Source organism: Protopterus annectens, chromosome 5.part0, assembly GCF_019279795.1.
Source record: "Protopterus annectens isolate FY-2018-M chromosome 5.part0, PAN1.0, whole genome shotgun sequence".
NCBI lineage: Eukaryota > Metazoa > Chordata > Ceratodontiformes > Protopteridae > Protopterus > Protopterus annectens.
The window spans coordinates 1,014,876,948-1,014,892,166 of NC_056735.1; positions in this window are offsets into that span (position 1 = coordinate 1,014,876,948).

Consider the following 15,219-nt stretch of genomic DNA (forward strand, 5'->3'; position numbering starts at 1 on the left):
CAGCCCGGATTTGCATTGCTCCAATGTGCTTACAGCTGCAGTGGCACACCCCACTGCTGATGTCATGTATTCCTCCAGACCACTCCTCGGTGTTGTAGCGCTGTGCCATATTGTACATCCTTTGGCTGGCAGGACGTTTGCAATTCACTATTACTTGCCTCATTTGCATGGCATTGACTACTAATTCATAGTTACTATGCCGAACACTGTCACAGGCCCTTAGCAACCCGTACAGCTTGGTTGTGGTGTAGCATGCATACCATTGACTATTATGGTGAACTCATGATTTGTGTTACATTGCTATTTTACTACAGTTGTATATATTTTCCTTGTGTTCCCGTTTGCGCACACATGCCCTACGGTTGTACTTTGCGTTACTGTGGCCATGACATTAAATGTTATTTTTTATGTGTTGTGCATCTTTTCTTATGCTATTGGCTGTATATTTAGCCATTGGCATATGTTAACTTTGTAATACATGAGTCTGGTCCGCTTCCAAGGCTTCGACGCTCTGTTTGTCAACATGTAAACCATTTTTTTTTTGGTTTACATTTCTGTAGGCTTATGCTACACCCACACCACTTCATGAATCACTATGTACCTTCATTTGCATACTGTGCATGGGGTGATTTGCATACCTATGGCGGGAGTTGCGCAGATCTGGCGTACGCTGGTAGTGCACGTGGAACTGGACTGTACCCAAATCGGTCAGCGGCCATATTTGGCATTATACTGCCCACGCCTGGCACAGGCTTCATGAATCCCGGGGAGTGTGTTATTTTTGCAGTTAATTTACTTCATAAAGACTGCCCCTTGAACATTTTCTTGCAACTAAAAATGCCTGATATAACATCATGAAAGACTGCACCCACAATGCCTCACTATCAACATTCATGTATAAGCTACCACTTTTCTATGTTACATTCAACAAGGGAAACTTACACCCTAGTAAGACAATTTGTCAGCTATTTCTTACGTGTGGAATACCCATCATTGAAAACTTGGCACATGTGATATTCTATTAGTAAAATCATAATGTTAATAAGTACCTGTTTGTCTAAAGAAATATGTTACTTTTGCTTACACTAACTCTTCTCTGTGTGTATATCATTTGATATAATGTATCCTAATATTTGTTTGGTTGCTAAATCATTTACAGCTCTAACTGCAGGACTACATCCAGAAAAGAAATTTACTATGAAACCCAGATATTTGAGATGGTCCTATTCTAAAGCAAGTGTAACACACCTTTAGAGTTGAATGTAAACATTTTATCATATACAACACAATATCAAATTATAGAGTTGTGATGCAAAAGTACGTTACTTTTTCGTTTGATTTTGTTGGTAAGGACAGCCACCTGAATATTTTTTTCATTGCTAAGAAACCATGTCATTATAGCATGAAACACTGAATCCATAATTCCGCACTACCTAAACTAGCATATATACTACTGTATTTATATGTTAAATGCATCGTACGTAGTTTTTACTTACTAGACACATAAGTTATCAACGAATTCTTGCAGGTGGTGCACCTAACATCTAAAATTAACATATGGTAATGCAGTAGTAAAAACACAAAACAGGTGCCCGTGGAACCCTTGCACGGCCAAGCAAGAAATATTCAAAAAACAAAAGAGCCAGCAAGTGTTGGCAAATGCCACATACAAAACTGATGATTTATTCCCATAGGGAGGAAGAATCCCCCTATGCCTCTGATGTTATCAGAACAATAACAAAACCATCAAACCGGTTTCAGCTCCTCAGAGCCTTCTTCAGTGAAATACAGACAATAAAAAGTCAAAGTATCAGTACACATCCATATATATAGTTGAACCACACATAAAGACCAATCAGAGAACTGCATTCACAATTGGTCATTAAGGCCAGGTGGAAACAAAGCTCTAAGTTTTATAATCCATTTTCTCTCCTTGGAGCTGAGTAATTCATGCCAATATTGTTTATCTTTACATCTCCCCTTGATATAATCAATAATAACAAATTTGAAAGAGGCTGATGCATGTTTTAAACTATGTTTGTATAGTGCATTGCTGATGCGTTTGTTTTTAATATCACTCAAATGTTCACAAATTCTGAGACGAAAAGCCCTGGAGGTCTGTCCAACATAGAAAGCAGAACAGTTGCAGGTCACCAAATAGATGACCCATTCAGTGTTACAATTAGCCCAAAATTTAATGTCAAAGACCTCTGAGGTGTTTCTGCTACTAAATTCCCTAGTATGTGAAACACGAGTGCAAAAAGAACAATGTCCACAAGGAATACAACCAACAATGGGTTTGCCTATAAGGGACAACTGGGTGGAAGCAGAAGAATCAAGACCAACCCTCTTATAGTGACTAAATTTAGAGCCAATAGTCTGTCCCCTTCTGAAAGAAAAAGAACATCTCTCTGGAAGAAAAGAGTTCAATTTCTGATCAGCTTTAAGCACATTCCAATGTCTATGTATAATATTCTTAAAGCCCTGTGTGTTTCATCCATATGTGGTCACCAGACGCAAGGACTGTGAATTCAAATTTTTGTTCTTGTCTCTATATGATAATAAATCCTCTCTATTTATGTTGGAAGCCCATCTTTTGGCTACATGCACAGTACCTGGACGATAACCCCTCCTGATGAATCTGTGAGTAAGATCATCCCGGGCCTCAAAAAAACAAATTCTTCTGGCTCTTAAGAACTGAGATTTGGGTATATTCTGGATGATATGTTGTGGGTGGAAGCTGGTAGCATGTAATAAAGAATTAAATTCCGGAAATTTCCTGAACATCCTAGTTGACAAAGTATTGTCCTCATTTCTAATAATTTCAACATCAAGAAATACTATCCTAGATGTATGACAGGTCAGCTTAAATTCAATCCCCCATATATTATTATTAAGATATTCAAGAAACTCCATAAGGTAATGTTCATCAGCTTTCCACACCAACCAACAATCGTCCAGATAACGACACCAAATATCCATCTCACACATGTAGATGTTGTGATTGTGATCATAAATCGTAAATTCTTCTATATATGCCATAAAAAGATCTGCATATATGGGTGCAAAAGATGCACCCATAGCAGTACCTTTAGTTTGCCAGTAACATTGATTTTGATAGTAAAAGACATTACTGGTCAAAACATATTCTGTAAGACATACTAGAAATGTATTAAATCCAGGTTGATATAAACCTGATCTAGCCAACCAGTAGTCCAATGTTTGTAAGCCTGCCCAGTGTGGAATATTAGTGTAAAGAGAGGTGATGTCCAAAGTGCACAATAGCCATTGGGATTCAAGTTGGGTATTATTAATGATGTCCAAAAATTGGGTGGTATCTTGAATTCTAGCTCTGATAAGGCCCAATAATGGTTTTAAATATTGGGTAAGATATTCAGACAATGGTTCAGTGAGAGACCCATGTCCAGAGACAATGGGTCGACCTGGTGGATTGCTAGCATGTTTATGGATCTTAGGTAACAAGTAAAGGTATTGTTTCTTGGGTGACACAACCATTAGCTGTTCTTTTGTAGATTGTGTAATGATGCCCTCCTCCACCGCCTCAGTCAAGAACTGACCAATTTGACTCTGAAAATGAGGTGAGGGATCCAAAGGCATCTGCCTATAATATTCTTTGTTACCCATTTGCCTCATAGCCTCCTTGTCATAAGCAACCTTATCCAGTACCACCACCGCTCCACTTTTATCAGCTTGAATAATAACCAGATCTTTATTGTTGATAAGCTCATCCAAACTATGTATTTCATCAGTGGACAAATTGTTGTAAGAAATGGGAAAGTCCCTAAGATGACAATGTATGTCCTGAAGGACATTTTTCTGAAATACCCCCACTAGATGTGTCATAGGTGGATTAAATGTGGATTTTTTAAACTTGAAATCATGAGATGTGTCACAAGCATTATTATCAAAAAACACTTTCAAATTCAAAATTCGACAAAAATTTACCACATCCTGAGCCAAAAATTGTTCAGAGACAAAGAACCCAGGGACAAAATTAAGCCCTTTATTTAATAACTTGAGTTGTGCATTAGTTAGTTCAACAGAAGAAATATTATGGACATTGAAATTGGAAATTAGTGTTGTGTCATGATTTTCAGAAGTGCCTCCAGACTCTGTTTGGATGTTTCTTTTCTTATGCTTCCGCCCCCCTCGTCTGTATCTAAATTGGGAGGGTGTAATGAGTTATCCCTTTTGGCCTTAGGTAACCCCTCTCTAGAATATTCATCAAGTTTACCTTCTGTGTTGGAGGAGGTATCCTCACCAGAGGTACCACTAGAAAAGCCAACATTTTTCTTAAGGATAGATTTGGGCCTCTTTTTTTTGGGAGTAGATGACCTCTTATCATACTTATTGTCATCTCTAGGTAATCTGAAAGAAACATTTTTAGATGTATCAAAGGGTTTACCCCTCTCGTAGTCACCTACATCCCTAAGGAATTTTTTGAGTTTCCTGTCCTTTAAAATGGTTTCCATTTTGGACAAATCAGTAGTAAGTTTTTTAACCTGTGTCATAAAAGAATCACAAGTTTTGAACTTATTTGCCTCCAAACAGACAGTTTCCAGATCTTTAACAACTTTCTGCACCTTACGTTCATAAAAATTGGCCAGAGCATCCACAAATTTAGAGGAGGCCAATTGTTGAATATGGCCCCAATCCTCAATCAGTTGGTCATCAATATTAGAAACCAAAGGTTGTACCTTGACTCTGAGGCCCCGTGGTGTGATATGTTTCTGCTGATATGCTTTAAATAGACGTAGATGCCACACATTAGTCCTAACCATCTTCATATTCTTTCCCAATCTGGTAAAAAATACATCACATTGTGTGTCCAAATCAGATCCAATAGCCTCAGAGGTAGATGATAATCCATGTCTGTCTAAACCAAACACAGATAAATCATCCACATCAGATGATAAACCCTGTATAATGGGTGAAAGTGCCATATTCTGAACCACAAGAACAGACCCACCAAACCAAATAGAATATATCATACAATGAAAACAAATATATCACTCAATGAAAAAAATCCTACTAATGACACACTGATATACAAACTGACACAGAAAATGGTGTGTCATGTATTATCAGGCCTGTACAATTAAGATATTGCCTAAGCAAAAGTCCCACGAAACATCAAAATTGTCCAAAGCAAGACCATTATACACCTGAATACCAATAAACAGAATAATATATAATATAACTTGGTACTGTGTATAAGTCTTATGGATCAATAATCAACTATTTTAACCAATACAATAAAACAGCCCAGATGACCTAAGAGCACCACTAGAGTCGTCCCACTGCGTATTGGTATAAACAGGCCCTAAGATACAATATATAGTATAGTCATGTGCTCTTAGAAACCAACTATAGAGCACCACCAGTCCTCATAGAATATGAGGCACAATAAAAAATATATTTATGCATTAGCCATGAACCACCTGATATAATGAAATAATTCCAAAAATTATCACCAATTTAGTGTATCAGTGGTAATCAGCAGTGCCAATATTCCATAACACACCTTTAGATGTATTATTAAAATGGTGTGGTAGGGTCCAAAAATCCTGTAGGTCAAAAGTGCTAATAAAAATAAAGGTTATAATAACACATTGTGTCTGCAATGGACCACAATGTGACTGCCTAGAACAGAAATAGTGTATATCACCAAATGATGTTGGCAATCTGTAACTATATTCACACTGCCTAGATAGAAAAAGCTATATCTTGGGACCAGAACAGCAAACATCTATAATAATGCCATTAATGTTAACTGTGGTCAAAAATTATAATAGGATATAAACCCAGAAGCTCTGTTAGGCCCAAAAAAATGTGTTCACATCAACCTCTTGTCCATTGCCAACCAAATTGTTATAAAGATAAGAATAGCAAACATCTTTGGCAAAACCTAACTATTGTAAAGATGGTAATCCACTGTCAGTCAAACCATGAGCAACAAGCTCATGTATACATAAAGTTATGGACATTCACTCACACAGAGCCGTAAATGTCGATTTCATTAAAAAACTTGAATATTGGAGCAAATGAATGAAATTCACAAAATGGAACCACACCCCAAAACCATTCCAAAAAGCGTGAAAAACGCTATCAACATTAACAAGGGGATCAGACAATAGTTCGATCTATATATAGATAGCAATCTGTATGTATCAACCCCACATTATGTTCAAAAAGAATCATGTAAATGCAAAAATACAAACATATGTTAAAAAACTTGGCAGTAATGTTTAAACAATAAAGCAATCAAAAAAAGGGTGAGCGACAAGCTCCCCTAAACATAACTAATATATGTATCAACTCACATATGAAAGATAGCCCAAAATGTGAATGATATCACTATTTTAAGCACCTGGACCATACAAACTACATATACATTAAGTCCGCTTGAAAAAACGGACACCAAACAGTTCAAAACTAGCGTTAAGGGAAAAAAAGACTCCTCAAAAAAGACTCCTCGAAAACGCTAGCAAAATTGGCATATAAATCAAAAAGTATGGCTACGTACATATACTATAGCGTAGCCATGCCACATTTAGCTTATGCAACAATGACTAAACAATTTATTAATCAAAAGAAGGTGAGCAACAAGCTTGCCTGAACATACCTTATGTATATATCAACACATATATCAGAAATGTCCAACAATCCAAATACTGTCACTACTTAGGGAGCCTAGACCAAACAAAACAGATATACTTTAAGTCCGCTTTGAAAAAACGGACACAAAACAAGTCCAAGCTAGCGTAAATGCAGGAAGCTCCTCCAAGACGCTGGCGATGTTCGCAAATGGATCAAACAGGAAGTATGGCTACGTAAATATACAAAGCATAACCATACAGCATTTGAACAGCAATCTGCCAGAAGTCCGCTCCTCCGATACTCTAGTGTTCATAAAAATGTGACATTAAAGATACAGAAATGAAATGTATATGTCTGATTCAATGACAAAAGATTGCTGATGTCTCAATAATAATGAAACTTTCATAAGTTGCGCACCAGCCAACAACGGTTCCCAGCAACTGGAAAAGGACAGTCCAAACACAAAACAGGTGCCCGTGGAACCCTTGCACGGCCAAGCAAGAAATATTCAAAAAACAAAAGAGCCAGCAAGTGTTGGCAAATGCCACATACAAAACTGATGATTTATTCCCATAGGGAGGAAGAATCCCCCTATGCCTCTGATGTTATCAGAACAATAACAAAACCATCAAACCGGTTTCGGCTCCTCAGAGCCTTCTTCAGTGAAATACAGACAATAAAAAGTCAAAGTATCAGTACACATCCATATATATAGTTGAACCACACATAAAGACCAATCAGAGAACTGCATTCACAATTCTATTAGCTTTCATATAAAGACAAATATCCAGAAACGCTATACTGTCTGGTGAAAAAGTCATTTTAAAATTCAAAAATGTTGTTGTTGCATACAGATAATCAATATAACTCTTCAATTCATCACAGGTACCATCCCAAATGAAAAAACAATTGTCTACAAATCTTTTGTAGAACTTCACCTTAGTGTTAAGACTGTTATAATCACTCAGAACGAACTGCTTTTCCCATTGATACAACACTAAATTCGCATATGTATTCGCCACTGGGGTGCCCATTGCCACCCCAGTTAGCTGAAGATATAGCTTTCTATCAAATAAAAGAACATTTTTAGTTAACACCATATCCAGTAGTGCACAAATATTTTCTATCTCTCTCGCTTGCATGCCTGTTTCAGTAATAAGAAAGCATCTTATCGCATCTAATCCATATTCATTTGGAATTACTGTAAAAAGTGAGACGATGTCTAGTGTTACAAACATGAAAGTCTTCTCAATGTTAGACTCATACCAAGTATATAAATCAGACAAAAAAATAGCTGTATCTTTCATAGTGGATCATAATGGATAGGGATAAATATTTGGAAAGATTTAGAAGTCTCTTGTTGGATTCTGTAACTTTTAAAAAGATTACTGCTAATGAAGCTTAAAGATGTATAACAGATGTTAACTTGATGATTTATGATTTACAACTGCCGCAAGACATAAATATTGAACTATTTAACTATTTTTCTGTACCGTGTCCAAGAATACCACAAATCTATGGCATTCCTAAAATACATAAGTGTCTGGATGACCCCCCTCTTAGGCCCATAGTGTCGGGCAATGGATGGATAACTGAGCCGATATCTAAATATTTGCAAGCACAACTAGGCAAATATTTAGCTAAGTGTCCAAGTATATTGAAAGATACGGCTAATATTTTGTCTGATTTATATACTTGGTATGAGTCTAACATTGAGAAGACTTTCATGTTTGTAACACTAGACATCGTCTCACTTTTTACAGTAATTCCAAATTAATATGGATTAGATGCGATAAGATGCTTTCAGATTACTGAAACAGGCATGCAAGCGAGAGAGATAGAAAATAATTGTGCACTACTGGATATGGTGTTAACTAAAAATGTTTTTTTATTTGATTGAAAGCTATATCTTCAGCTAACTGAGGTGGCAATGGGCACCCCAGTGGTGAATACATATGCAAATTTAGTGTTGTATCAATGGGAAAAGCAGTTTGTTCTGAGAGATTATAACAGTCTTAACACTAAGGTGAAGTTCTACAAAAGATTTGTAGACAATTGTTTTTTTATTTGGGATGGTACCTGTGATGAACTGAAGAGTTATATTGATTATCTGAATGCAGCAACAAAATATTTGAATTTTAAAATGACTTTTTCACCAGACAATATAGTGTTTCTGGATATTTGTCTTTATATGAAAGTTAATAGAATAGAATCAATGATTTATAAGAAGGAAGTGAATGCCAATAGGTACATTAGAAAAAATAGCATGCATGCTCCACACACCTTTAAAGGGGTGTTAAAAGCACAGCTAATAAGGGCTAGCAAACTAAATACAGAGGAACATAATTTTAGTTCTCAAGTAGGAGAGATGATACAAGATTTCATAGAAATTGGTTATTCTCCTCAATATATAAATGTCATATATGAAGAGGTAAGGGCTCGAAGAAGTGATGAATATAAACCGATATTTAGTCAAGGTACGAGACAATTAGCAAGGGTGTTTGATAAAAAAGAACAGGTAATTAGATACGCTACTACTTTTAATGTCTACACGAGAGATGTATGCAGCATTATAAAGAGAAGCTGGCTTATACTATTAGCTATGCCAGAAATCAAGGAATTGATAGGAATAAAACCTAGATTTTCTTTTAGGAATCTAGAGAATTTAAAAGAAAAATTATGTTATAAAGATTTCAAGGAAGAAAGGATAGAACACCACCATAAAAGTATAACTCAGAAGTGCTACAACTGTACTTGTTGTGTGGATATTTATGATTTGTCAAATAATTTTGAGCACCTCATTACTTAACAAAGGTATAACTTTAAATGGTCGGCTAACTGTAATACCTCTCGAGTAGTATACCTAGCAACTTGCATGAATTGTTCAGCATTCTATGTTGGTAAAACAACTAGAAAGCTAAAAGAGCGTATTATAGAACATAAGTCAGAGATTAGAAGGGAGATACCAACTAATGCACTGAGTAAGCATATTATAGAAAATGAGGGCCACGTTTTCAAATTTAGGGTAATATTGTGTAATAAATTTAGGTATGAGGGGAGGTGATATTAACAATATGTTAGAATTAAAAGAGTACGAATGGATCATTAGGCTAGAAGCAGAAGTTGCTCCAGGTTTGAACACTGCAGTTAGTTTAAAACCTGTGTCAATCAAGAGGCAAAGGGATAACATCTAGATGTTTTTATACATTTTTTTCTATATTTATATATGCATGTATCTGAATGAATATATGCACACATTATTTCATTTATTTCATTTACTTTCAAAAATAATTTTTGATAGAATATGCATTTCTTAGATTTTCCTTTGTAAATTGGTTAAAAGTAAAGAATGTTTGGGTGTAGATAAATGCATTTTAATATAAGTATTTATAGAATATATGTATATGTGTTTTAAATAGACATCGCAAACAGTTCTTTTAAATGTAGTAATTTAAATATGTGATTGATAGTTGTGTTTGTTAGTCTGGTTGAATCATGTGTTTCAATTCTAATCCCTATATAATTGTAGATGAAACCCATTTGGAGCTATGTACTGATGAAGGGTGGTTAACCCGAAAGCTTCACTTATTTTATTAAAACTTTTTGGAGTGCAGAAGTGTGTTGGACTAGTGAGTAAATTAGACAGTTGTGACATTTGCATAATATTACACAATGTAGGGAGTACTCTTCTGCAAGTGTGACATCATACCTAGAACAAAGCTGTAATTTAGTACTGGAACAGCATTGTAAAATTACAGACACCGTTTACAATGATAACTCGATTATTTTGAATCCCAGGGTTGATGCTTTGGTGGTCCTGATTTTAAGCTGATATTACTATTGATGGAATCATTTAGCCCTAAACAGGAGGCACTAGCAGGCACTCAATACAATCTACCATATAAATTTCACCATGACCAACATATTGTCTCTATCTCTTTAACGCAATATTTGGCGAAAAAAATTATGAAGTAATTGCACAGCAATATTTGTTTATATAAATCTTTGCAGTCTTTGTTTGCTTTATTGTTATTGCAGTGAGTTCCTTGCACATATAATTACTATTTAAAAAGAATAATAAAGCTGATTCAATGTAAAGCAAAACAACAAATACAGATTATATTAAATATTCTGGACTACAGTGTAAATTTCATACAGTTATTATGCTGTTTCAGTTACACTATTCACATTTCAGAATTTATAGTATTTTTAGAAAGATGGAAATTCAGGGTCACTGATGAACAAATACTTGCAGGACTCACTTACTATCCAAAGGATATGAACTTATTTTGTGAATATCTGTCTAAAAACATTTCTTCTGTTTCAAATTTACTCCAGGAAAGGATTTCTTTAAAAGCTTAGAAGCTAACATGTTTTGTATTCTCCAAATTTAAGGCTGGCACTGATTCAAAATACAAGTATATACTAACAAAAGTGTAACATATTTCCTGACACTATACTAAAATTGCTGGAGATACAGTACAAAAAAACCACAATGGAAGCAACATATTTATGGGTTGTACAATCAACTGCAACATTTTTTATCTAATTAAATTTTCTTATTCAAAACATCTGACTAGTTAATATGTACCAGAGTCTGTCATCTGTCTTCTGTCTTCTTAGAAAAGAAAACGACAGACTAAAATATAAATTCACTTAATTATACTTCTGCTTCTGTCAATGCCTCTCTTTCTTTCAAAGAATGAAGCTGAATTTTTCACCTGTTCCAGCTATTAGTCTCTATCAATATAGGTACACCAGGTACATAATACAGTCAGCACTCTCATGGAATCTTTATACTCTGGGTTGCAAGGAAACTGAGTTTTAAAGGTGGCTATTTTAACTCTTACCAGTATGGCACACAGACATGTGTCACATAACATATGCATCAGATTCAGATATGGACACATGGAGGCATATGTCACATGTTAAAATGCCTGTTTTTAATGTAAAGCAGGAGTTTTTATTGTGCTTTGGTGAAAATTGAGTCACATTATATGTGTGATATCTGTATGTCAGGCTGAAATGTTCCCTTCTTTCTATATCAAGACACATATTCTGGGCTTGAGTATTTTGCAGGGTAAAGAGAATAAAGGCATAATTTAAAATGATGAAATATCTGCACATTATATCACAAATACAATATTTAAAACAGTTATTGAAGTAATGTTGCATTTCCAAATCTGAATGTATCAAGGATCTCTGTGCTATCATGCCACATGCAGTCAATGAAAAACTTTAAGTTGTCAGGGGGGTGTGTGTGTGTGTGTGTGTGTGTGTGCGTGTGTGTGTGTGTGTGTGTGTGTGAGAGAGAGAGAGTCTGCATGCATAACAAAAAGTTACACTTTATGCCAGTATTCTGTTTAAAACCAGGTAATAAGTGGAAAAGTGAAAAGCATCCCCATTACTGTAAATCTCTATAAATAAAAACTTCCTTGGGAGAAAGTTAGGATACATTGGACTTGAAAATACTGTAGCAGCTTTGGCGAGACAAAGATCTAAAAATTACAAAAATGGCCAATAGTTACAGAAAAAATGCTACAACTACTTCTCAGATAGCAATATCTAAGAGGGAATTATCTGCCCTACAGGTACTTAAAGCTGTGAGGGATGGCTCTTAACTAGAAGTATAGTTTGCTTAATGATTGATTGTAGGATTCCTTTTAGAATATATTATGAATAGCCAGTATTTTTTATTTATGGATTCTGGTATTTTCTGTTAAGCAGTGGTATCAAAAACACTATAGAAAGTAGATGTAGAATTGGTGATACTATGTAATTTGATGAAGCGTTATCATGTATTTGTTCTTCTTTTCTTCTTAAATCCATATTTATTAACCCAGATTGTCTGTCTTAACTAAATTAATGGGATTTCATTTCAATGAATGTCTTAGCAGTCAGTGTTCAAGGATTTGTTTAGCAATTGCAAGAAGTGTTAGGGCTGATGGTTCTGGGAGTGTGGGCTCATACCATATGACAAGGACAGTGGAACAAGTGTTCTGTTAATCAGAATCTTCTAGGCATACAGTGGATAGAGGTGATAAACTGGAAGGGTGTTGTGAATGTAAAGACAATACTAGGTTCTACACCTGAGACAGCTGCAGAGAAGGTGACAAAAGTGGCAACAAATTGAAAAGGCACCAACATATAGATACCAGTAAACTGCCATGGGAAAAGCTGATGAGACAGTAGTAGAATTTTGATGGACTGACTGATGTGTTAGAGAATATGTATGCATTGATGAGACAGTGATATATTTTTTTTTTCTTGTTCTTTGTACACTAACATACGGTTTATAGCTGTCTTTGACTCTTTACTTTAAAAAAAACTATCATCTTACCTATTCTTTTCTTACCAGAGTTCTCTTTTAGGTTACTTCAAGCTACAGTTGGGTTATTCTTTTACAAAACACAACAAGGCTGATCCCCCCCGCCCCTCGAGTACAATATTCTACTTTTCTTTTTCAACTTACAAAAGGCATGTAAAGTTACAAATAACTCTGCTGTAAGTCTTTATTATTGTTGGTGATGGAGCTAGCAGTCCCTGTTAAATTATTTGTTAGCAAGCCTTGCATGTTCATCATTTCATTGTTTGTAAAAACAACTGCATAAGTTCAGGCTAAGGAAACATCCGTGATTGCCTCCCATCCCCCACTTTAATCATTTATCTACTGTTAGCAAATTTAATTTGGGCTAGGAATGAGTTTGCATGTCTCCAACTAATAACTAAGCATTTATTGACCATAAATAGCAATGTACATGATGTTAAATGCATCTCTTTGCCATTACTTATGCTAAAATTGCCTGCATTGACTGATTGTTTCCTGCTACTGTGATACTTTCTTTCTGCCCACTTTACTCCCTTCCTGCCCTCAAGTCACCACCAGACCCTTACATTTATTCAATCTTAACTCCTCCTAAAATTTAGTATATAGTACCCATCTCTTAAAGACATGTACATTAAAAAACATCTTCCAATTTCTGTCCTGTCACTTCCTGCTGCAGCCCATTCCAGAGACTTAAAACTTTCTTTACAGACATTCTCAACACACTTTTTACCATAGACACTCCTGCTTACCAGCATCTTTATTCACACATACGCACACACACACACACACACACACACACACACACACACACACACACACACACTTGCAAATTATTATATATATATAGATATTTATATATATACATATACATTTATCAACCATTCACACATGTGCATGCACACACACACACACACACACACACACACACACACACACACACACACACAGACACCAATATTAATACCTCAAAAGCATTTCTTAGGGTCTATATTATATTCTTGAAAGCTGACAATGTTGAAGTTGACATTGTTGACACGAGAATATCGAACGCTCAGAATCTTGAGCGTGCAAACGGAAATCTCCATAAGGGGAGATTTCTATTTACTGCAATGTAGTGCAGTTTCGTAGTTGGTATATTTAATTAGTGGGGAGTGTGGGGGACACAGCTCCCCATGTGGGAGGTGCAGGGGGGCTTGCCCCCTTGCTTAAACCCATTAGGGTACTTTTTTCTTTTTTTTGTTTTTATCTTTTTATAAGGTTGACGTTTGAAGACAACGACCATATGGTGTCGACCATATGTTGTTCGATGGTTTCAACAGTCGATCTTATAATAGAGACTCTTTTTTTAGATACTACTAGTCTCATCCTTCATTTATACACTACTCCCTTCTTCAACTTCCCCTGCTGGAAACTCATATTGCACACCTTTCTGCACACAACACTATCACTCTGCACTACCTTAACTATCCATACACTACTGTGAAAACATCTCCCCACCCTTTATTATGCCTCTTTCTCTCCAGTTCTCAAACCACTCCTTTCATTAATATACCACAGAGTCATCATCGTACCAAACCTCTACCTTCTTCTACCCACCATCTAAACTCTTACACTTTCAACTCACAATGACAGTAAGTCATTTGCTATTGCTTTGTACACTCACAACACTAGCTCACTTCACTCACTACCATAATATTCCCACATCATATCCCACCTCCATCACAAAAACACATACATTACATCATAAAACCTTCTTTCTCTCTCTGCCTTATCTCACCTTCTCTGTACCAATATTCAGGCTCAGATCTGTTCTCTTATAGTGATACTAAAGTTATGAATAGTACTTTATCAGCAATACTGAAAGTAAGATACAAATGCAAATGGCCCCATAGGCCCCATATCTCTACGGATCTAGGACTTTTGATCAAAAGATCAAAAGTCTGAATCCAAAACCACCAAACACACTTTAACAAAACCGCTTTCATCTACAAAGTGCTTTCGTTAAAGTAGGTTAAAAAAAACACACAAAATCTCATTGAATGCAGGGGGCAAGCCCCCTGCACCCCACTATGTAGGGGGCAACCCCCCCACTTTAATATTCTCACTCTGAGGTCACACTACAGTGGAGAAAAGGCAATTTTCCCTTACCAGACCATAGTACGACCGGAACAACAAGAAAATTATGCAAAAGTGCTGCTTCGGTGAAAAGCACTTTCGCGCAAGTATGCTCACCAATTTGGGACTCGGTGAAAGATGCAGTCGAGCATCTG